Below are 25,387 nucleotides of genomic sequence, written 5' to 3'. Positions count from 1 at the left end.
ACACTAACAGAGAGGTGCTATTTTTTCTTACAATCCTGTCAGATAATATATGCAAAGCTCACATTTAGTACTTGTTCTCAAAGCTTCAAAGTTAACAGTCACAACACATTTTATAGAATAGAAATCCCTGTCTAATAACTGTTAAAACTTCTTATATGATGCATCTATGGTTTAGTTATCCCTGCCTCGAGTTTTTTTTTTTATTTTCAAGAAGAAAAAAAAGGAAACTCCAGTAGGCAAAGTAGGTGAAAAAATTCCATTTTCCAGCATTGGAAAAAAAACTAGAAGTGCTCCAAATGAATGCAGCCTATCTCCTGGCGCTCTGGTCTCAGTAGTGGGATGGCTGATATTGTGTTTTGCAGCCTCCCTGCATTATTCATACCCCCTGACAAAATAGAGAAGGCTACAAAACATGGGTGATGTTACAGAGTTGTCTCCCTGGATACTTTTTTACATACATTTTCTGTTTCCTTGCACTTCAAATTAAGTCCCAGGGATTATTATTAAATCAACTCTCACACGACATACTCTGTGCATCATATTATCCACATTCCATACAAACCCCTCTTTGTATTGGACAGATGACAAGAAATAAACTTGAAAGGAAAGAAGTTATGTGATGACAAACTGCGGCTCTGTCAGGCATCTTTTATGTGTTTGTGTAGACACAGCTGACACCAGCTGACTCCACAACCTCGCAATTCAGCTTGTGATGGATGCTTACGCCTGTGTTTGCATAATCACCAGGGAATGTGTTGACTGGTTTTGTACGTTCAAGTCTCTAGTCTGGCTGCTGGCGTGTTAGTGAGTGTGTGCAAAAAAGCAGGCGATCGAGCTGCTTACTGTATTAAGGCCAAATACTTTAAGGTTTGATGATTTTGAAGTTAGGAGGCGAATGTCATGTATAGAATCAGTCGGTCAGAAATGTAATTCTATAGTGAGAAGTTCACACACACACACACACACACGCACACGCACTAACACACATAACTTATCTGTACACTTCCACGAACACAGCCGTCATATTTCTATACTATTCTATTCAAAGCAGCAGTTTGCGTCTGTATTGTGTTCCCAGAAGAAAATTAAGTATTACTATTGATGCTAAAAAATGTAATTATGTAAGTAATGAGAGTATGTAGACTAAAAGCAAGCAAGCAAGTAAAGTTTATTTATATAGCACCTTTCACAGACACCGGTCACAAAGTACTTCACAGTCAAAAAATACAACAAAACAAAATAACATCCAATATGGTCAAGCAACAAAGCAAGGAGAACCAGGTAAAATTAACAAAGAAAACATACAGGTCACAAGTTTGAACAGATGGGGTTCTAGCCTATAAAAGAGTCCACAGAGTCCAATGACGTTAGGCTTATTGGAAAAGCATTCCACAGCTTAGGAGCTACCGACTGAAAGGCACGGTCTCCTCGAGTCTTAAAACGAGTCCGAGGTACACTCAAAAAACATTGAGCGGGGACCTGAGAGCTCAGCATGTGGAGTAGGGATGCAAAAGGTCCGTGGTGTACTGTGGAGCCTGGCCATTCAGGGCTCTGTAAGTAAGCACCAACATTTGAAAATGAATTCTGAAATGAACAGGAAGCCAGTGCAGAGAGATTAAAATAGGTGTAAAAGTGGGTGGTGATGGCGCAGTGGATATGACACATGCCTTTGGTGAGGGGAGATCTGGGTTCAATTCCCACTGCGATACATCAACCAATGTGTCCCTGAGCAAGACACTTAACCCCTAGTATGTCGCAATTGTAAGTCGCTTTGGATAAAAGCGTCAGCTAAATGACATGTAATGTAATGTAAAAAAGTGCACAGACTCAGAAACAGTTTTATTGCCAAGTAGTTTTGCACATACAAGGGATTTGCCTTGGTGTAAGGATGCATAGCAATAAACACAATGCAAAAGTCAAGAGACATAGTAGAATAGAACATATGAAAAATATAGGAAATACATAAAAATATCTCTTTTTGTGGAAGAGCTGTACAGTTTAGGTCAGGAATGCGCAAATGATTGCTTGGGGATGAGCAAATGTTCACAGTATAAACTGAAGTACAAATAATCCGTGCGTGTGGGGAGATAGTAGAGATGTAGGATCAGATATACCTTTCTGTCCCCAGGGGAGATTTTACTTGGGCATGTGATGTGCATTACGCATATAACGCATAATATCTGAGGTGGACATGTGTTATGTCGGTTGGGGTCCCCGGCCTTGTTGATGGGGCCAGCTGCAGTCGGGAAGAACGTGTTTTTGTAGCGTGAGGTTTTTGATCCTGATGGACCGCAGGAGAGTGGTTCAAACTGGTGTCCCAGAATGCAATACAAAAGGAAATTGGAGAAGCTGCTCACAGCTGGTAATTCTTGTTTTTTTTTTTAAGAAATTGCAGATGGTGGTGGATAGCTCCAGTCTATGAAGTATATAATCAGGCTGAGATGAAAAAGAAAAAAATAAGTGGGAAAAGAGAGAAAAAAGGTTTTTTTTAAAAAAAAAAAAAAAAAATACAGAGACAGAGACAGACACACATACAAAGAAAGATATTCAACATCTTTTTTGCCCATCTTTTATTAAAGTCCCATATTTCATTTTTTAAATATTGACGTTTTTTAATCACTTACACAGGAAGTACATGATGTCATCAGTAACAAAGTACAGATATGCACATTATGCACAATACATAATGGATTACATGAAGGGAGCCTCGGGAAGGAACTTGTTTTGGTGGAACATGTGTACGTTCAAAGGGTGTTTTAGTCGTTCAACAAAAAAACTCAGATTGGACAGATAGTCTAGCTAGCTGTCTGGATTTACCCTGCAGAGATCTGAGGAGCAGTTAACCATAGTCCTCAGAAATCCACCGGAGTTTAGAATGCCAACACAGAGAAAGAGGAAGGTAAGGGACATCTAGCCGAAAATGAGGGACATCCGAAAATGTACTCTAAAGTTTAGCTGAAGTTAATATGAGGCGTCAACAGTCTGAGTTAGAAGGCTCTCGTACGTATCTTTACACGTTACTTTCTTTTAGAACTCCCTCTCTGCGTTACTCTGCTTCCATCACAGTTCAGCATAGAAACAGCAAGGTATTTTATTAATGACTAAGGTATTTTATTAATGACTAAGGTATTTTATTAATAACTATGGTATTTTATAAATAACTAAGCTATAAAGCATTATTACATCATGTATTAACCATTCATGGATCCATTAGTTACAACTTCTAAAATATTTATACCACTGTTAGGGTTATTGGAAAGTGTGTCCGAAAAAAAAAATTCAAAACTAAATAACAAACATATATGGTGTGGCAATACTGTGCACATCCAAATATGCACTTTAACATTATTCATTACCAGGCCCAGTGCGGACCATGGGACTGCATGGTCTTCAACACTAATGTTATAAAGTAAAAAAAATCACATTGTCAGTCACATCAGTCACATTGTCCGAGTTCCTTATTTAAGATATGTGATCCTCATACTGAGTGACATGTTCAAACCCCTGTGTGTTATAGCTTCACTGGTCCATCCAGTGGAAATATTCTCTCTGCCTAGTGTATTATTTTTGACACATTTCCACATAACTCAGCCTGACATGTTTGGTATCACTGGAAATGTTGGGATCTTGAAGAGAATGTAAAAAAGAAATGTTGTGGGTTTGAACAATGCTTGGCTGCAACTTGGCTTCGTACTAGTGGCTGTGACATGATTGTAGAGGTTAAGACTTAACCAGCTGAATAACTTGCGTGTCACAGCTTTTCACCTTATTTTAACATTAGCCCCCTCTGTTTTAGTAATGTTCGGTGATATTTTATAACATCCTAGCCTGGTTGACATCAGACCCTTCTCAGTTGTAACTGAGAAGGGTCTGGGCAAGCTTAATTCACAGCCCATTTACAAAGGACGCCGCTCAAATGCCTCTGGGCGCAATTGGATAGTCCTTCAACCAATCAGACCAAAGATCCGGGTGACGTAGCAGCGACAGCAGCATCAACGGGTTGCCACGCTTCGGTGGCCGTCATGTTGAATGTAAAGAAAAAGCTGCTTGCCGTCTCAGCGCTGTCGTCATCGTGTAAAGCCCGCCTCAATGGTTGTGATTGTTGCCTTGATTTGGAAAAATGGGTTTGAATGGGCTCTTGGCCAGACTGACTTGCAGAGCAAATCTCAAATTTGGTCAAAGTTCGTGCATTAGGCTAATAACATCCATCACTGATAAATGGTAAATATGTAAACTTAAGTTAATAGTTATTTTACTGTTAACACACAATGGAATGATGATTAATAATGTTTACTACTAACATTTTGTTGTTGCTCACATCATAACCTTTTATATATTATATGAAGTATTTGTTAATGATTACCAAATGGTTTGTAAACTGTCAATGAACAATATTTGGATGGTGATTCTAAAGTTGCATCTGATGATTATAATAACTTGTTAATGATTTGTAAATACTTTGTAAAGCATCTATAAACACAATTTAGATAGCATGTTCAACTCTTGTATAGATCGCCAAAAAAGATTTAACTTGATGCTTTATAAACCACGTATTATTATTTATTAACTAATTAGTTAGTTGCAACTTTATTGCAACTTTAGCTTCAACTTTATAATAGCCATTGAAATAATATGTATAGATGGTTTACAAAACAATTATTAACCATTGACAAAGTATTAACTATCTTTATAAAAATATATATAACATTATGGATCATCATTTCATTGTTTGGTAACAGTAAAAATAACTATTAACTTAACTATCAATTTACCATTTATAAACCATCTAATTATGTCTTTTTCAGGTTTTGTGCATGTACAGAAGGCATTCTCACTCTTCTGTGTTCATCCATCATCAGCACTGCGAGATGCTATTCTGGCTCTAATAGACAAGTATCACCCAAGGCATATGATACTTTGCATTACTAATGGCCGTCCTCCACCCTGCCCCCTGATTAGCCTGTAATCAGGAGTGCCAGGACCCTGCAGCCTCTTCATCTGGCTGATACTTCATGCTATGATACTGATTCAAAGCTCCTCACTGTCACTGATGCACAAAACAGCCTGTTCTGTCAGAGCTTAACCCATAAAACACTTGCTGAAGAGGGATCTTTGACCTCTGACCTCTCTGGAAGGCGGACCGTTTTTCCCCGCCGGACCGTAAAGTTCTGCTTTGCAAAACACAGAATTTACCAGGGGATTCTGGTGGTGCATGTTTCATCCCATTTATTATAAACCAGGAATACTGTACGTCACATATGACCTAGTCCCGCATTGCCAGACCTTCCTCCACAGCGCTGCACAGGAGGTTCTGGCTAGTCCACACAGCATTCCTGGATGTGAGAAAAACATGCTCTGGATTATTGGCATTTCTTTAATCCAATCACAATCGTCTTGGGAAGTGCTAAGCGCCCGACAGAGCCACGGTGCCTCTGCAAAATAGCCTTGGGAAGGAACTTGTTTTGGTGGAACTTGATTAACCCTTTGAACCTGATTGGTTCATGCACCCCAGTCCAATCCAATCCAATCCAATCTTTTTTTTAACAGCACCAAGAAAAAGAATATGGCACCAGCATGGTTATTATATGGCTGCAACGCTGACACTCTCCTCGGTCCATTCATATACAGATCATTTTATTGAAAACCTGTGGTTGGACAGGGAAATTGTTATATCACAGCATGTTTTTAGTAAAACTGTCCTATATGTATGTATTACATAGATTTATTCTATACATAACGATATGACACTGAGCTTGAAGCTTTATTATTGGCATTAGAAATACACAATATATTTAGTACACAGTAATTTCCCAGAGCTTTCAGCCACATCACCTTCATCAGCAGATGCTGTTCGGCTTGGTTGTCATGGAGATGGATCAGTTGTTATACATGACCTAGGGCGGTAGTTTGGTCACTGGTAAGTAAACTTGTGCTATTATTTTAGATATTCTTGTCATAAAGATATGGCATGCCGAGCTAAGACATGTAGTGACTGAAAAAAAAGGAAGTGGAAATGGAGTAACAGCCTAGGGTTCAAAGGGCACCATCAACTAAACTAGTGACTACTCATTCTTAAAACATAAAATTCAGAAAAAATCTGTCCCTCAGTAATCATACAGGACTTGCATTAAGGCCCTTACTATGTCAGTTGTGGTTTAGTGGTACATATTCCAAAATATTGGAAAACAAATTTGCCATCTCGGTTCCTTTGGGATCTGGAACCCTGGAGCGGTTGCTAATCTTGTCCAGTTGGTAATCCAGCCTTGTGGCTAAAGCATATAAAATAACTGGTATGGTCCTGTAACATTTGCAATTTGGAATTAAATTGACAATGTAAATTTGTTGTTAACATATATTAATATTTTTATAGAACTGCACTAGTAAATACTAGTGCTAAATAGCCTATATAGAAGTTATGCTATGGCACTTTTAATCATTTCAAATATAATGGGTGTCACAGTGACAAAGTCAAGACCAAGACTTTGAGGGAGTTGAGACCGAGTCAGGACCAAGACCAGATCAGTGCAAGTACCACACTGCATGACATGATAATGTGTGGAAAATGCTAACCATCGGCACTCCTCAAATTGATCTGAAAGATCCACATTCCCTTAAAAAACAACAACACAGAAAACGAATTAATTAATTTGCCTCTTTTATTGCCATAAGTGAAACAAATGCCTTGATAAAATAATCAAAAGGCAGTTGTGGTCTTGCACACAAGTGTTTTTTTCTCCAGTAGAAGAACGGATCTCCGTTTAAACTAACACGTCCAAACCTCATATGTCATCAACATTCTTCTATACTGGGCATAAACAGGAGGCAGCATGTATGCCCCGCCTGTTACGGGTAGTTGCCATGGTAACGTTGGTAGCTTAATCTCAGAGAACGAGACTCCATGACACAATCAGGTGGAGAAACGTTGGCGTCGGTGTTGCCAAAGGTCTCTGTTTGCAACACAACCCCGCAGATTCCAAACAGGTCGGAAGTGTTTCCAAATGTCTCTGGTTTAGAGGCTCAGAAATGCCAGAGCAGTGTGAATGCGAGGTGTAAATGTAGAAAAAGATATTTGTTTTTTAAACCAAAACGTAGAAATGTAAATGTAGCCCAAGATCTCAGAAAAGTGGTCTCTAGACTAAGACTGATCTTGAGTACTACAACACTGGTGTCCAGTGTGCAGTAGATCACTGTGCAGACAGAGTACGTTGTGAGTTAACAATGTTACCTATTCAGCTCAGAGCTCAGATTCATGAGTTAACGCTTTACCTTCACTACTACACTCACTGCTGATTGCTGCTCTGTTACTCGTCAGTTTGGCCCTCAGCAGTCCGTGCTGTCTGGGAGCAGCCATGGAGCGACTCTGCCAGTTATGGTCGACCTGAAATAGGAGCTGTTTTGATGATGTCCCTAAGGTTTTGGGGTCAGGCATTCTGTCCTTTTTCCTTCAGATTACTGCCCAGATAAATATGTTGGCCCTGGGTGACCCGGAGCAAGTGATGCCTCCGGATTCCCACCCCCGGGGCCTGCTTGCATTGCCGCTGCCTGTCATCATTGTCAGCGCACTGCTGGGAGAGCTGCCTCAAACTAATGGCTTATTGCAAGGCTGACTGGGCTGAAGGGGCTTTCTTTTAGGCCAACAGCAACACCTCAGACAGTACACCAAACACACACATACACACATCCCAGGCTTCAGATTCTAAAGGAAGGGGCTTCTCAGTGCTGTTGGCCACAGTAAGAAATGCGATCTTTAACAACCCAAGCACACACATTGATTTGTCTAAAACACTGGTTCTCTTTTTGCATTTGTCACCACACTGCCAAAGGCTTCCAACTTCAAAATGATGACGGGATAACTTTTCTCTGAGAGGAAGCATTATGTTCTTGAGTTGCACACACATCGATACAGGTGCAAGGTTTTTGTCAGGACTTAACACCAACTCCAGTCTACAATTTTAATGAACAATTGAAATATTCAAGATCAAATGTGTGAATAGAACAGTTTTGGAGTTGTCGTGCAGTAAGCAAGGCCACTTGGGGCAAAAACAAAATTGACCCCCCCCCCCCGCCCCGTTTTCCAGTGAAGGTAAGAATGTGCCACTATTCAAGGGAGAATAAATGACGGTGTCAAAGACAAATATACATTTTATGCAAATCTAATGGACAATACATAACTTTCTTTCAGAGGCTGTTTTAAAGCTAGAGATCATATCAAACTAGACAACCAATGGCATCCATTGGTACCAACCAGACATGTATTAAGTACTAGAGACCCAGACTTGAAGTGCTCTATCAAAAAAGTGACTTGAGTAGAAGTTGAAGTGCTCTTTAAGCACCACACTTAAGTGGAAGTACTAAAGTATTCAACATTTTTTGTACTTAAGTATTGCAAGTAGTTTATTTAAAAATGTACGTATTGTGTTATGTAGTTATTAAAGAAAGCAGTCAAAAGTTTGAATATCATATTGTTTATATTATTTCAAATGTTTAGCCTAAAGGACACTCACAATTCCTTTGGCTGTAGCAGCAGTACAAGGAATGATTCATAACATTTTTGTTCAACAAAAATGATTTTAACCCTGTGAATGCTAGCTAATGTGTATTAGCTTCTCCAGGGCGCCTATCAGAGAGCACGAGTCACGAGGTGGAGTTCAACTTTTTACTTGGTAGTAAGATGGTGCATTACAGGCAGTTACAAGCTGTACATCGCTGGATATATGAAGGAAGTTTCTGAAATAAACCCAAAAAAGGTACATTAATGTCACAGCTGTTATAACTACTATTATCTGATATAACAGTGGGTTATTAATCACTTATTAACAAATACTGAAATAAAATGTACAATTATCACACTGTGCAAGTAAAATGAACATCCTCTCCAGCACAGTAATGATTAAAGCCCCCCGTAATTAGCGTACGTAACTAATGTACACACACTAACTAACTAACTAACTAACTAACGAGTAACGATGCAGCACATAAAAAATCTATCGGAGTAAAAGTATTAAACTCATCGAAAACATGTACTGAAGTAAAAGTGGAAGTAGGAGAAAAAAATAATACTCCAGTAGAGTACAGATACAGCCTTTTAGTACTTAAGTAGAGTAGTGAAGTAGTTCTACTTCGTTACTATACATCTCTGGTACCAACGGTGTCATGCTCGTCGGCTAAATACCGCTCATAAGTTAGGCTAAATTTTGGTGAGGAGAAACTGGCATGGCCATTTGCAGGATGGCTTTAGGTATATACCATCTCTGCACCTTCTGCACTAAAGAAAGCACTTGTACAATGTTTTCTGGTCACTCAATACTCACATAACCTCTATTACGTTAAATGCTGTGTGTTAAAAAAAAGCACATTAATGTAACTGCTTTGGAGTCAATTCTTAAAACATTCATGTTTTAGTAATGTGCCAGGTTAGAGGGTTCCTTATCTGAGAATCTCTTTCATACTGAATCGATTCAGAAAAACAGTGGTGATACCCAGCCTTAATGGTGACTGTAAGTATATCACAGGAGCTTAAAAAAAACGTGTTGCTGCTGATGGGCAGTGTTTTCATACACAGCATTTTGTCCGTCACCTTCCTCTTTCTTTGTGTTGGCGTTCTAAACTCCCACCTATTGCGGAAACATCCTCTGAGCTAGAACGGACTTATTATAAATTATAAATAAATTATATTTATATTTTTTGGAGTAAAATTCTCATCACACACTCAACAGCCATATTAATTCCAGACCTTGCCTCCCTACGTGCACATGTTCCTGCACCGTACATGTGTCCGGCACTTAGCACCGCCCAAGACGATTGTGATTGGTTTACAGAAATGGCAATAATCCAGAGCACGTTTTTCTCCCATCCCGGAATGCTAGCCAGACCCTCCTTTGCAGCACTGTGGAGGAAGGTCTGGCGATTCCAGACTGGTCAAAGCCTGGTGTGTGCTAGTTAAAACGATAGGCAGAGTGAGAGGAAACCCTCTGCAGTTTTGAACTTGTCAGTCACTCTGTGCTGGTATTGATCAGCCGTGGAATCTGAATGGACTTCATCAATTAGATGCTCCTCCTGGGGCCTGTCAGGAAGACCCACACAGGCATCATTTCTCCTGGCTTTATTGGATTGTACTCAGTCCAGCCCAGAACAGCAACACTGTTTGATTAAGCTTCTGTACTGAATGTACAGTATCACACATAGGCCCGTGGTGGAAAAAGTATTCAGATCCTTTACTTCGGATCGTAAAAGTACTAATACCACACTGTAAAAAAACTAAAAGTACTCAATGTCTATGTATGTCATGTCTATGGAGATTCATTTATGCATCCAGGTAATTGTAGTTTCAACAAAGCTTTAATTTAAAAAACACTGGATTAAAAATATAAAATACAAGACGTTTCAGTGTTCATCCAAACACCTTCATCAGTTGTTTAGTGTGCACAGGAAGTAACTCTGGCCTTAATACACAAGGCAGTCACATGATCTCATGGCATGAAGTCACATGACTGCTAAGATGTAGTCCATTTGTGTTTGCCAGAGAAGATGGTGTCCCAGCAGCTTCAGATGATGCCCCTCCCCCTGCTCAAGAGGTGGAGCAGGATGGTGTGTCTGTAAAGCGCCTGGGAATGGTTTTCAGAACCATGTTGTAGGCTGAAGACAAATGATGTCTCAGCCCACCTCCCCTATTTAAAGAGGGCCGCTCCACTTTAACAAATATGGCCTCCTTGACACCTCTTTCAAACCATGACGTGACCCAACCGTTTCTACAGTCGATATCTAAAGCAGCTGGGATGCTCTCCCGGCTGCTGCAGTCGAGTAGTCACAGTTTGTTTTGTTTGTTTCATAATGATACTTGAGTTCATGACTTTAATGATTTTTTATTTGTATTTTCAGGTTTACATGACAGACAGAGTTTCTGAATAAAAATAATAAATCATTTTGGTGGCTTGGTGCAGAGTTTTGAAATAAAAAAGCAACAAAAATGTAGGAAAAAGTAACAAAAATGCTGAAAAAAGCAACCAAAACGTTGAAGAAAACGACAAAAAATATGTGGGCCAAAATATATTGTGAACCTAAATTGAAATGCTGGCTGGATCGGGCCCTTAAGTTAGACATTTTTGATGTTTTTATGAGTTTCTGTTTCAGTCAGAAGTCCCCTACGTTGTCCGTTTAGGGTCAAACTGAGCTGAAGTGGGCTGACACATGTATGGATTATGACCTCTATGGCCCCCTGAGGTGTTTCATGTCAGGGCCCCTGTATTTTCTGTCCCATCTTTCATTTCATTTGTGTTACCTTTTCTCTTCACAACTTGTAAAACCTGAATGTGTGCAACAACACTGATGCAGAAAGCATCCTTCCCTGAATAGATAAAGGTAAAATAAATAACATGGAACACTCACCCTAAGATCTTAAAATAACCCACACACCAGCTGTTCGTAGCGCCTGTGTTGATCAATCAACCAATGGCTGGATTAATTTTACACTTTTGTTCATTCTATCCCTCTTTTTACACCCAGGACACCTGTTACAAGATCTGACCATGTGCACTCTCAGTTTTACCTGTACATAATTAAACAACTAATACATGGATTTACATCTAAAGACTTGTTTGTGGATGTATTTCATCACACTCCATTAGCGAGGATTAAACTGGAGACAAACTGCGGTGGTTCACAAATATGATTATTTCACAACACATTTACTATAAAGGGTTAACCAAAAGTGCTCAAAACAGTTTCACCAAGTCACTATTATTAAGTTCCAATTTATTTTCAGCTTGTCACTGTATGCACTTTAAACATGATACCTGGGTGTGGTCTGCAGGCCTCTGAGGACCTGTTTACTCTGACTAGATGAAAAAGCACACTTTAAATCCTCTTTTTCACAGCTTGAGAAGATGATTTTTGCACGGTAATTTTTGCATCATCTTCAGATTAAAGTCACCATTGTGCCTCTCCTGTGATAAGCAACACTCTCTCCCTGAACCCCCACATACACACACACACACACACACACACACACACACACACACACACACACACACACACACACACACACATGCACACCATGTTCCCACCCCTTTCATCATTCCTGCCACAGCAGAAAAGCAATTTGTTCTTGGTGTCACTGATCTGATGCAATCAGCGCTGCTTCATGCTTTTGAATAAGGAAAAGACAGCGGGAAAAGGACACAGTGTTTAATTAAAAGACGCACATTTGTGAATGTGACGATCATATAATTTGGGGATGGAGGATTGTAAGGTTGCGTATTCGACACCTGCTTTCCGATTACGGCTGATTAACCTATCCAAACTCGCCCGTTGCTCTCATCAAGGGCTATTCAGGGAGCCGGGGCTGCGCTCTCATTCTAATTGTCTCCAAGCCTTTTCCTCTTTAAAGCGCTCAATTGGAAATGAGTGTTATCAAAATCCAGCGCTACTCCCTCTTCCTCAAATGTGGGGGTGCTGGGTCCTTTACACACAGCTCCTGACACCTCCTGAGAGGAGCGGAGGGGTGGAGCACTCTCATTTCCCTTTTCTCCTTCTAGCCCCCTCTTTGCATAACAGTTCCTCTGAAGCAAGCGGAGTGCATGTGAAGTGTTTACCCTTGTCTCTGTCACTCAAAGCTGGTTTCCTGAAGGCTGCATTCATCTGCTTTACAATAGCTCCGTCTCCTCCCCTGTTTGAGATTTCTCATGACAGAGCCGCTCTGAGTTAAATTACTGAGGATGCAAATCACATCTGATGTGCTTTGAGCGGCACCTGCTTCATGTGCCACCATCGCATCCCACACCCTGTCATCTTTAAATATCGCTTCAGCTCTCTGGTGCATTGGTCTTTGAATAACATGCCGTGATGCCAACAGTTGCAGAATGAGCTGAATGTCTCTCATTTGGTTGTAAACCTCACAATAAGAACATTCTGTGAATCCAGACACATTTATTCGTACCTTAATTCTCTGAATCATTCTCAGGTTCCCGGCTGCTGTGTTAACACTTAGCACAGGCTAATTGATAGCTGTCATGTTGCAGCCGTCACTCAGCATCGTACATGGGGCACCTGGGGAGATTTCTCGCAAATCAATGGCCAATCTGAGTTATGTTAGACTTGATGCCTCGTCTCGGCCGTAACAGCGCTCCGCTAGGTCTCTCACTGCCTGTTTCACAATAAAATGAATAAATGTTACAGCCACTGACTGACACAAGCCAGTGAGGATATGATGGCTGTAATAATAAATATTCCCTGTACGTCAAATCATACACCCAAATTAATAACATTTCACTTCAGCCCCCTGCCTGTACAACAACATTGTACAAAACATCCCGAGGTCAGTTCTCTGTCAGATTTCGTGGATTTATTTTGTGGAATGAAAATGTACATTTAATGGTTTCCTCTAGGTCATTTTCTGTGTATAACATACTTAGAAATCCTGCTGTCTTTACTGTAAATATGGCAATTATTTGTTTCTCTACATGTAAAAACTTTGGAAATCCTTTTTTGGCCTTCCTGTGTGTATTCATTTTTTTTTTTATTAAGCGAAGGTAATTATAATTTAAGACGGTTCTCTATCTTTGAAACTGTTAAAGTGAGGACTAATGTAAAATATAGATGTGTTTCAGTTTTGGGGGTTCAATTATGGAATGAACTTAATGATGAAATGTGTACGTCTCTGTTGAGTTTCAAAAAAGCTTTAAAATCTGAAAATAATTAATGGTTATGAAGTAATTTGATTAAAATGTAAAGTCACTAGGATTGTACTCAAGTATTAGTTTAATTTAGTTTTGTTGGATTTCTGGGTGATTCTATGGGGATTATGGGCTAGGCAAAAATAAGCCTTCCGTTTAGCTATGGTGGCATATTGTTTCTTTCATGTACCGTATTTTCCGCACTATAAGGCGCACTTAAAAGCCTTTAATTTTCTCAAAAAACGACAGTGCGCCTTATAATCCGGAGCGCCTTGTATATGGATCAACCTCTCGGATCACTGCCCCGTTGACGGGACACTGCGTCGCTGTAACCTCGATAAAACTTCCACTCATTTGCGTTTTTATAACTTTAAAGCATTAAATATTCAAAATATACAGCCATGCGACACACCAATTGAAAGCTTAGCCTCTAATGATTAATTTAAGCCCACATACAAAGCATACGATGATTTATAGCAGTTACACAACTGTTACAAAGTAAACAATTTACAATAAAACAATTTAGCCATACTCTGCGCAGCTGTCGAGAGTGCATCCATACCTGATTTCGTTGTCCTTTCAGCAACAAAGTGGTATTTTGGCCAAAACTTGATTTTCATAAATCCACAAGAGTCCAAGGAAATGTAATATCCAAGCTTTATATTCCAAAACGATCTGTTCACCTCACAATGTTGAAGTTTCTGGCCGAATCACAATGGAAAAACGCGTTTTCCATTTCCGCACTTGTCATCGTCGCTAGCTTCTCTGCCCAGCCAAGGGGGTAAGCTTCGCTTCAGAACTCGAGCCATCTATGGCGCCATTTTGTTGCTATCTGGCCATCACCTCCTGTTAGCATTCCGCTGACCGCCATTTTTTTTTTACGTCACTTGACTGCGAATAATTTTACATCTGAAGCGTTTAAAGACTCTATTTGTCCATTGTTTAGTTCTAAAGAAACACGACAATGTATAAAAGGCTCCATTACCTTGTACCTCACGTTATGGCTCCGTAGCAGACGTTTTTGTAAAAATAGGCTAACGATTGTGTCACATAGTAGAGGAATTACCGTATAGTACAGGATAAGCTTGCAGGCAGTTTGGCTTACATGAGCTGTTTAGGATTAATTACTAATGTTAACTAGCATTTTTGTTAGCAATAATTAGCCTGTGCCTATGTTATCTCCTTACATATACCTAAGCTCTCCGTCTCTGTAAGATTGGGAATGATTGAGATTTCTCTTGGCACAGCTACCAGAAGACTTCACACTTTCAGACACGTTGCTCACGTCACATTCTCTCGTTTGGAGGCTGCGCAGTAAAGCTGGCCATCACCGGAAAAGTGCTTCTAATAGCCTTCACTGGTCTCCGTCCAGAGCAACGGGGTCTGTTGGTCCATTATATACTGTCTATGTGCCCAGCTTGCTACATGATCGATGTGGGCGTCATCGTATTCCCTAGCTTCTAAGCTTTCGATTGGTAGCTCATATGAGCCAATCAGTTCAGGTTTGCCTCTGATATGGCCAATGGAAGCGGACAAGCCGATGACAACATGTCAGGGACCACGTTGAGACGATCGCCATTTTCCGGACCACTTAGATTTAAATGCTATAAGGAGGGAGTGAACGGAGTTGTCAGAACGCTTCATAAAGTTTGACTTTATCTGACGGTTTTGTTGACGTTCCCTTTAGCACAGCTCCATCTAGTGGATGCATAACGCAACCCCAGTCAAACGTTTGACTGCAGTATCTTCTATTCTATGCGCCTTATAATCCGGTGCGCCCTATATATGAAAAAAGTTCTAAAATAGGCCATTCATTGAAGGTGCGCCTTATAATCCGGTGCGCTTTATAGTGCGGAAAATACGAAATGTTACGAAATGTTAAGCGAAATGAAATTATTCATTATCATCATTCATCATGTATTTCATTTTATTACATTTTAATTTTTTAAAAAAAAAAATTTTTTTTTTTTTTTTAATTTCTTTTTTTTTGTACCACAATCTCATCGTTTTTTGTATTTCTTAATAATGTGAAACAAAATAAACTAAAACTAAACTAAACTATAAAAGTATTTATAAAGGCTCTAAAGTAATCAGTTACTATTGAAGCAGGCAAGGCTGGATTACCAATTTAGTAAAACAACAACGGCCCCAGGGCCCTGATGGCCACAGGCTGTCTGTGTGGCATTTTGATTATTTACAAATGTGTTTGGTAGTATGCCACTAAAGCACAATTAATAAGTGTACAGCCATGCTAGCATCTCTGTGAGGCTGTGCCAAGGCATCGGTTATTACAATTCATCCTGAGTACCACAATTCACGGCAAATCCATCCAATATGTGGAATGGGTACAAATGTAATCCAAACCAAACAATTCCAACCTGCTGGTGGCGCTAGAAGAAAAGTCAGAGGATCACTAAAGTCAGTAGGATAGTAGTCTCACATAGCCAGACCTTCCTCCACAGCGCTGCGGAGGAGGCTAAGCGCCAGACAAAAGTAGTCTTAGTCATGCAACAGAAAACTCAGATTGGACAGATAGTCTAGCTAGCTGTCTGGATTTACCCTGCAGAGATCTGAGGAGCAGTTAACCATAGTCCTCACAAATCCACCGGAGGTTAGAACGCCAACATGAAGAAAGAGGAAGTTGACGGACATCTGGCCGAAATGAGTGATATCCGGCAGAATTTCCGGCGGCACCGGAGCAATCCCAGAAGAGGAACATCGTGGATATAGACTAGTGGGATAATGTGTTTAATGGCATTAGCTATTTTATTGGATAATTGAAAATGTTGACCTGCTGGTGGCACTACTGTAGATGAACAGTAATCATTCACCACAGTCATTGGAATTCATCCTCTTAGGACCATGGGTGTCTGTAGAAAACCTTATGGCAATCAATGTCATTACGTTCCTCTGTTAATGAAATGAGCTGGGAGCAATCAGTACACTGTGCTGAACTGCTGCTTGTCTTACAGAAGTGTGAAAATCACATTTTTAAACCTTTAACATTTCAGTGTTCTGTGCTTAGCACATCCTTAAACAAATCTAGCTTTAATCGAATGAGCAAACACTAACTTCCTTAGGAATAACGCTTGGTAACGCTGGCCAAATGGTTTGGGGGGAAGGTTATCTTCATATTGGACAAAGAACACTGCACAGCATCCAGTGCCAACATCCAGGGCCAATACAGGAAGCAGTGTGTCCTTAATGTGGTAACGGTGTGGAGGTCAGGCGTGTAACAAAGGAGGTTTATGAATGAATTCATAGTCTATATTAAAAAAGTTTCATTTACAGGATTGCTCCGTTGCATTCCCTCATTTTCGGCCAGATGTCCGTCACCTTCCTCTGTCTTTGTGTTGGCGTTCTAACCTCCGGTGGATTTGTGAGGACTATGGTTAACTGCTCCTCAGATCTCTGCAGGGTAAATCCAGACAGCTAGCTAGACTATCTGAGTTTTTTCTCGCACGACGAGAATAACTTTTGAACGTACACATGTTCCACCAAAACAAGTTCCTTCCAGAGACTATTTGGCCCCGTCACTCTGTCGCTGGCCTAGGTAGCTCACCTGGTACATGTACATAAGCTCAGTCCTTGCTGAAGCAGCAGTGGGTTTGATTCCAACCTGCTGCCCTTTGCTGCATGCCATTCCCCCGCTCTCCCCACCTATCTAATAGAGGCCTAAAATGCCCAAAGAATAATTTATAAAAAATAAATAGAAAATGCTTCTAGGAGGTACACACGTTATAAATATATGTTGGTGTTAAAATACAAAAAAACATGCTGACTAACATTCTGAGCAATCGTTCGATAGACATGAGAGATTTCACTCCTGTTGTGATAAAAGCGTCGGTGTAGCAGCTACAGAAGCTGTCTCAGCTCTCCTCGTGGCTCTATATATTTACACGCTCTTTTAGTGATGGAGCAGACTGTCATCTCATCGTCTACTCACTGTCACAATGTAACTTGGGAAACAACGACTCAGCACGTCGGCTTTGACAAGTTGGTTTTTGTAATCGGCATCAACTGCTCCTCATTTCCACGACGATATCTCATTTCCTCCTCTGTCAACATCTCATCTGTCCTTCTCAGGCTTATTTTCAGCCACCGCCGCCAATGCCACCGCTGCCACCACAGCACAGCCTCCAAACCCAGCTCTCAGAGTCGCATCGATCCAGCAGCAATGGCGCAGAACCAGTGTTTGTTCAGAGGATAGGGCCTGTCCGCTCTCCTCTCGTAACCTGGCAGACTGTATACACCTGTGTAATTGGGGCTGGCGTCTGCTGTGCATACAGAGCCAAGGGCCTCTCCACAGTGATTAGGAGTCTGACAGGCCTGGCTCTCTTTTAGACTGCCGCTTCACATCCGCAGGGCAGTTTGGGTGAGGGAGGGGTGGAGGGTCATAGTTTGATGCTCAGCTATGGCAGCGAAGGAAGTTGCTCTTTCCGTCTGTGTCTCTGTAAGTCCAAGTGTGTGTGAGGAAGAGAAAGAGAGAAGCAACACGTGTTAGTAAAGGCTGTGATTTCATGTGATTAATAAGCACTGTCCCTGTCAAATGAATAGTTCTATAAGCCCAATGTTCCAAATATAAACCGACTTGACCTAGCTCAGCTGAAATCTTGCAGGGAAAGCTAGAATTTGGATTAGGGAGGAATATGCCTGTAACAACCTAACAATACCTGTGAAGACAAGTAGCCGTGATAACTGGAAATCCTTCATATTATAATAGAATGTAGTTTGTGCAGTATTAAACTGGCTGCAAACAAAGTCCAGACCAAAAAGCTATTTTGTGAAAATGCGTTGCTGCTTCCTGTTTGGTGCTGGAGGAAGCGCACCAAGCCCCCAGGAAGAGCGCCATGTCTTAAAGCCACCATGGGCTTAGCAGATAACGGTGGTACTGCACCCCATGGCCCAGAAAGACTTTTACCATAGACTTCCCATTCGCATGGCGAAAGAAACTTCTATATTTCAGTGGATAATTTTTTTGGGGGGGTACATCAACTTACCAACCCGAACACTTAAAAGGGCACTTGTTTAAAACGTCATGTTTTTAACATTTTTAACATTCAGTAGTAGCTGAATCCAGAGTTATTAAACTAAGTATGACGAACGTGCATAATGGACGCGAGCAGACCTGCGGGACTGTGCCCGCCCGCTCACATGACTGTTCTCCCGAGGTCCTGTAGCTGTAATAATGGATATAGCTAATGGTTGTAATTCACCATGTGTTCTATTAATACGTCCATGGTATTATCTTATGATACACCCGAGGGATGTATGTATGCTGTAAAGCCTGTAACGTGGATGTAACGTCATGTATGAAGCGTTTCCCAAACTGGCGGGGCTATCGGCAAGTAGCTATTAGCAGTAGCTAGCATGGATGTATTAAGAGAACGGTAATATGTATACATAGGTATATGCCTACATAATGTTACTACAGACATAGTGATTACATGGCCTTGGTTCTGTCTTATGATACATCCGAGGGCTGTATGCTGTAAAGCTTGTAACGTGGATGAGGGATGAAGCCCTAACCTTAGTAGCTAGCACTAGCTAGAAGCTAGTAGCACGACATAATGATTACATCTCCTTGGTTGTCTAAATACATCCATTGTTTATTTAGCTAAGCATGTAAACGATTGGGAACAACGAAAACACAATGTTTAACGTTAGTGAATATTTTAGACAATGAAAATGGCGAGTTCATGAGTTCACAAGAGACACGAGAGAGAAGCTCATGAACGAGCATGTTGCTACCGGTTGCTACAACACAAACAAACTGTTGCTGGTGCGCATGTCCATTGTGACGTCGTGGTCCAGACAACGCAGAAGAGCCGAGCTCCATGTTTGCTCCATGCGCTTTTGAGCACTCTCATTGGAACGTACGGGCTTCCCGCCGAACACCAAAACGTTGAAAAATTTGTCAAAACAATTCTAAAGAGGCGACAAAAACTCCACCATAAATTATGCCTATGTTAGAAAGATTATTCATTCAGCCACTGAATGTGTTGGTGCAGACTGAGGAGCTGGATGTGTTTGGTATAAATTATATTGTTAACATTAATTCAGAGCCTGAGTGGCATTACTGAAGTATTAGATGTTTTTGTAATGGTGGGTTTTTCGTGTTAAAATATAGCTCTTCATAAATTCAATGAAATATTGTACGGCGAAAGAGAGTTTCAGGAGAAAAGTGTATTAATCACTTTCATGGAAATGAAGGATGGGGGTGGGTTTCAGAGGCCAGTAATGAACTGACTGAGTAAAATACCCCTGACAGTACACTCCAGGCTCTACTTCTTGCAGTAATAAACATAAAACATGCAAATGCAGAGCGAAGACACAGCCTCCTGTCAGAAGAGATCAGCTGCATCATTATTTACCACAGGAGTTCGTCAGGTGAGCTGCAGAGCAGCACCTAGAGCTAAACAAATGGCACAGGCTCGGCATAGTCTGCAGTCAGACAAATCTGCAAAGTAAGACCAAAGACTAATCCATATGTCCATATGATGCAAGCCTTCTGTGATCGCGCACCACCCCCACCCCTCCTCCACACAGTTGCTAGTAGCCAAGGAGGTTTAAAAAAACATGATGGACTCTTCAGAAGAGGTCATTATCTTCACTCGAGTCAACGTAAAGCATGAACAAAATAACGACCATGGCTTCTTTTAAAAACACCGATAAAAACAGGGTAATAAAAATAAAATTGCTACAAAAAGCGATTCTCAGTAGTGAGTATATGTAGAACAGTAATGATCTATTTTTCACAATACTGCTTTCATGTAAATATCTAATTGAATTGAATTGAATTCTTTTACAGCTGAAATGATTAGACGATTAAACACTTAGTTGATTGACAGAACAGTTTTGACCGTTTCCAGTTTCCAAAATGTGAGGATTTTTCTGCATTGAGTATTTTTGATATTTAAACACTTAAGTACATTTTCCTGATGAAACTTGCATGCTTTTACTTAACAATAATTTTCAATGCAGGACTTGTAACACAGTATTTTTAGTGTGGTATTAGTGCTTTTACTTAACTAAGGATCTGAATATTTCTTTCACCTCTGTCATTATTAGGATTAGCCATCATTCATTCAACTTCAGTGCTACAGCATGCAAGAGAAAAGCTTACAGTAAATTTCTGATACACAAATTTGATTCTTTTTTTTTTTTTTACTTAATAAATGTTAAGCAGCAAAATTACTGCCGCGGTCCTTTAATGTTTAGAATTAAACATTTGACTTTGTTTGGACATAAACAACATTTAATATGTTATTTGTTATGATGATGAATTACGGATCATGGAATTTGAGGTAATATTTACATAACCAAAGCAGACACCAACCCAGAAAATAACAGCGCTGTTTGTCACATGAAAGAACGAAACAATGCAACACGAGTCACGCTAACTTCTCTCAGGAGTGTCATTTTTGTAAATGTGCCTGACAGCAGCCAAGAAAACCATCATTAGCACAGACAACGCAGTGAGGCCGATGGCACGGATAAAAACCGCACAATTCCTTCTAGACAGTCATACTGCTTCTGAACACCTACTCACTCGACTGCTACCGCTGCCCCTGTTATGAGTTATTCTGGCTCATTCTTTCCACAGAGATACTAGCTTTTCATACATTGATTGAAAGCCTCATTCTCAAAGGAGCTGATGCTGAACGGCTGACAACGCTATAGCCAGTAATGGCTTCTGCTCCGTAGTGCAGGCGGAAGGTGCTTTCAGTGTCATTCTTCTTCAACCCTCGCATTTGTAGACCCCAACAAATTACACTAAGGCTCAGTGCCACTGTCTGCTTTTCATTTCCACACGAAAAGGTCAACCGCCGAGGTATTTTCTTCCGTGGGCTTCTTTTCAGCTGAGTCACCATTGAAGTCTTGAATCTGGAATGGAGTACAAGGCCAATCATCACTTCATCTCTGCGAATTCAATGAAAATGTGAATACAAGTTACTTGCCTACAGAGTGATGCTCTCTCTTTATATTCCTTGGTGCATTTTGTCACATGTTTACCTTTCTTGGTTTGGTGCAGTGCACTGCACCCTCAACCAGATTTTAATGCATGTCAGAAAGGTGTCTCATTGCACTCTTTTTCTTTTTCTTTGGTTCAGTTACATGGAAGGTACAATGAAATATTTAACAGTGTAGACCTGATTCTGTTAGTTTCAAAGTGAATGCCAAGAGCACTGGAGGGAGAAGTGCCTAGTCCACAGAGGCAACATACTCTGTGCAAGGTTACACTCAGCTCTGCCTTATTTTTAATAGAACATTGTATAATATTTGTACACATACAACATATGGTTAGAATTATCATCCGTACATACTGAAGTCAATAAACAGGTGATTTCAAATTAAAGCGGGCAAAAGAGGACTGTAGTCTGGATCAATGGGCGTACATTGCCAGGATAAGCCTGACTAGGCCCCTTCACGACAAAAACAACCTCTGACCTAGCAAGCTAAAATTACACGCTGGAAAGTTTTGAAGACAATTTGGATGGTGCAACAAGGCAGGCCTGCTTGGTTCTTTTGGGGAATGATTGTAAAGATTTACAAAGAATATAGTTTACGGCGTTTCCTCTCTAACTGGGACGTTTTGGGACCGATTGGTAAGATTTCTGTGGATGAAGTACACACGGCGATACACTGGTAAGAGCTAATGAGGTTTAACCATGCATCCAGCTGATTTAAATAGCTCACGTTACTGTATTGTGTCAACAGTTAACTTCATTTGATATTGTATGAGGCTCTGTCTTTTTTCGGGGTGCAAATGTTCCACCAAAACAAGTTCCATTGCGTCCAGAGGTTAGCGCCGCCCAAGACCATTGTGATTGGTTTAAAGAAATGCAAACAACCCAGGGTTTTTGTTTCTCCTATCCCAGATCATAAAAATGACGATATTTCTGGTTCTGCTGCATACATTTTTACCCTTAGGTTCTTTTTAAGCTGTCCATTGTGAGTCGGACAGTGTTATTGAAGTGCAATGCTGAATCTGGGGAGTAGTCTTTTAAAGTGGCCATATCAATATTTTTTATAATAAATATAAATAAATAAAAATGATGTAATGTTTATGGGTTTATCATGGAACACAGAAAAAAACTCAACACTGACTTGAAGCACGAGACAGAGCGTGTTAACTTAACATTTAACTAAAAGCACTATCTCTCCCTAACCGTAACCAGACAGGACTCTGGTTTCAAAGCTTTATATGCCCACCATCCACCTAGGTAGTAATTATTATAATTATATGTTCTTACAAAATGTATAAGGGAATACAACTTAATAGTATAACTCCAGGAAGATAGTAGTGTTGCTCGGGAGCCTGCTAGCCTGCCAATAATGTAATTTGGCTATGTCAAAAATTCAAACAATACATTTGATCAGTTATATATATATATATATATATATATATATATATATATATATATACTATTTAAACTCTCCTCACGGACCATTTCTGATAAATCAGTTGTCTAAACAATTATAAACCCAGCATTTTTGATAATGATAACGATTTTGATATTCTATTCCTATCACTGGAAGTTATAAAGGGACTTTCGGGAGGCCTTCAAACTAGAAAAAAAAGTCAAAGAAAAGTAGCTGGTTTATCCTGTCAGACTGAGGTTCTACAGATTATTCTAAAATAAATCAAGACATGACACATCACATGATCTTGTAATTTGAGATGACACTACTCATTGTAACAGTAGTGGAAGGCATATGATTATGACTAGTAAGCTTGCTGAAAGAAATAGTATGATTTATTATAGTTATGATGAATTGTACCCAACAAAGTGAAGGCTTTGGTTCCTACTTTTCTGTTTGATTTGGAGAGAATGGGACACAGCAGATAATAGCGCAGCCTGCCGAATACAGTTCATTGTCACAAGGGTTGTAAGTGGGGTAATAGTCGGCATAGTGGACATGTTAGATGGCCTTGCATGTGCTTCTTTCAGAATCCCAACCACTTCCTTCACCCTATTCCTCACAGCGTGACCTTCCCACCTTTCTCAGGTGTCTCGATGGGGGCAAATCTCCAAGGAAAGGCAATTTAGAGCAGCATTACCCGCAGCCTGGCCTCTGACCCCACACCACAGCTTAAAGCTTCTGACAGAACAGCCATGCTAACTACTGTTGGTCGGCTGGAGTAAAGAAAAGAATGCTGAAACACCCGCAAACACACACACACACACACAAACACACCCCACCCTGGGGACTCCTTCACCTGCTGACCTCTTACAGAAAAGGGGATTATCACAGGCTGTGCAGTGAATGCTAGAATTCCATGTTGACCTTGCAGCAAAACTGCATTGTGCTTGAGATGCATTGGTATTGAGCACTAACTATTCTAGTGCTGAATCCAGTTAGACATGACAGGACCGGTCCAGTTTTAATTTTCTTCTTCTTATGTACAACATGCCTGTATAATAATGTTCTGCACCAAATGTTGTGGTCAAAATGACTTTCAGTTTTGATGTGCTTACTGAGGTCTGACTGGAAAAATCAGTGTAGCTCTGAAAATGCAATGACTTTGTCTTTGAATATAAAGAGCCATTTTACTGTCAAATTGCCTGGCTCGCCTGACCAAAACACACACATAACCTTTTATCAGCTAAACTTAACTGCATCAGCCGCTGAATAGACCAGCCCCTTGCAGTGTACCAGGTTTACAGCCACCTTTTGTTGGCCTCTGAAATGACCGGCCTTTCATGTGACCAGTCTTCATGCGACCAGCCGGCAGTCGCCTATTTTGTATGCATTGTTGTGCATAAGTTTTTGTGCAATATCATATGAACCCGTTCATGAGAATGCAATGGCCTGGCAGACCTGTGGTGGATACAGGGTCAGCCGACGTGTTCGAGGTTGTGACAATGATGGCCAATCACATTTCTTACTTTCATCCTCTATAAACACAGGGCTCTCCCTTTCATAATGCACTGACAGTTTGGGGATCCTTTGCAGAGTTTCACCTTAGAGGAAACATATTATTGTTGTAATGTGCAAAGTTGCAAAATTAATATACGGCAGCTTCAATATGCTCCTAAAAGAAGATGTCAGGTTTTTGGATATGTTGAAGATTTGACAGTTGGAACAGACGGTCCTGAGGGAGTTATTGAGCTTCACTTCTCATGGTGGGCCCCAAAATAGAGCCCTCCGACTCAATATCACTCTGTGGGAAAAAACACTCCTTAGGGAAATGTCATCTGACCGGAAGCTGAAAAAGCTACCTATTTTTTTCTGAGTGTCTGCCATTACAGATGATATTCACTTCCTCATAATTTCAATCCTCCCATTCTAACAATTTTAACTAGGTCTTCATAATCAAACATTTTCATTAATTTGATTGCGGTCGGGTAAAGACTCTGTATGTCCAAATCTGTATGTTTTCCAGGAAATAAGAAAAGGCTAACTTGAAAACATTTTATCGAGCAATTTACATGGAAGTATTATATTCAGTGGATACAACATAACAAAATTCAGTTCAATGGAGTTGCTCGCCTGGCGCATATGCCAAATAAATTTCTAAGATTCTGAAATTCCTTTGTGACATGCGGCCCATACTAAATAATAATAATAATAATAATAACAGTAAATATGTGAAGTAGTGTTCAAGGTTATAATCGTTAATGAAAACGAACGAAATAACAAAAACTATGAGGGAAAAAAACATAAAAATAAAAACGAGGCATTACAAAAAAACGATATAACGAACTAAA

General features: G+C 40.3%; 1 protein-coding gene across 3 annotated transcripts in view; it reads left to right on the top strand.

Annotated features, from left to right (window-relative positions):
• Positions 1-25,387, top strand: part of sez6b (seizure related 6 homolog b) — a 327,905-nt gene that overhangs the window by 676 nt on the left and 301,842 nt on the right. The window lies entirely within an intron of this gene.

Source organism: Perca fluviatilis, chromosome 2 (genome assembly GCF_010015445.1).
Source record: "Perca fluviatilis chromosome 2, GENO_Pfluv_1.0, whole genome shotgun sequence".
Lineage (NCBI taxonomy): Eukaryota > Metazoa > Chordata > Actinopteri > Perciformes > Percidae > Perca > Perca fluviatilis.
The sequence above is the reverse complement of the archived record's forward strand: the minus strand, read 5'-3'. Positions and strand labels throughout refer to the sequence as shown.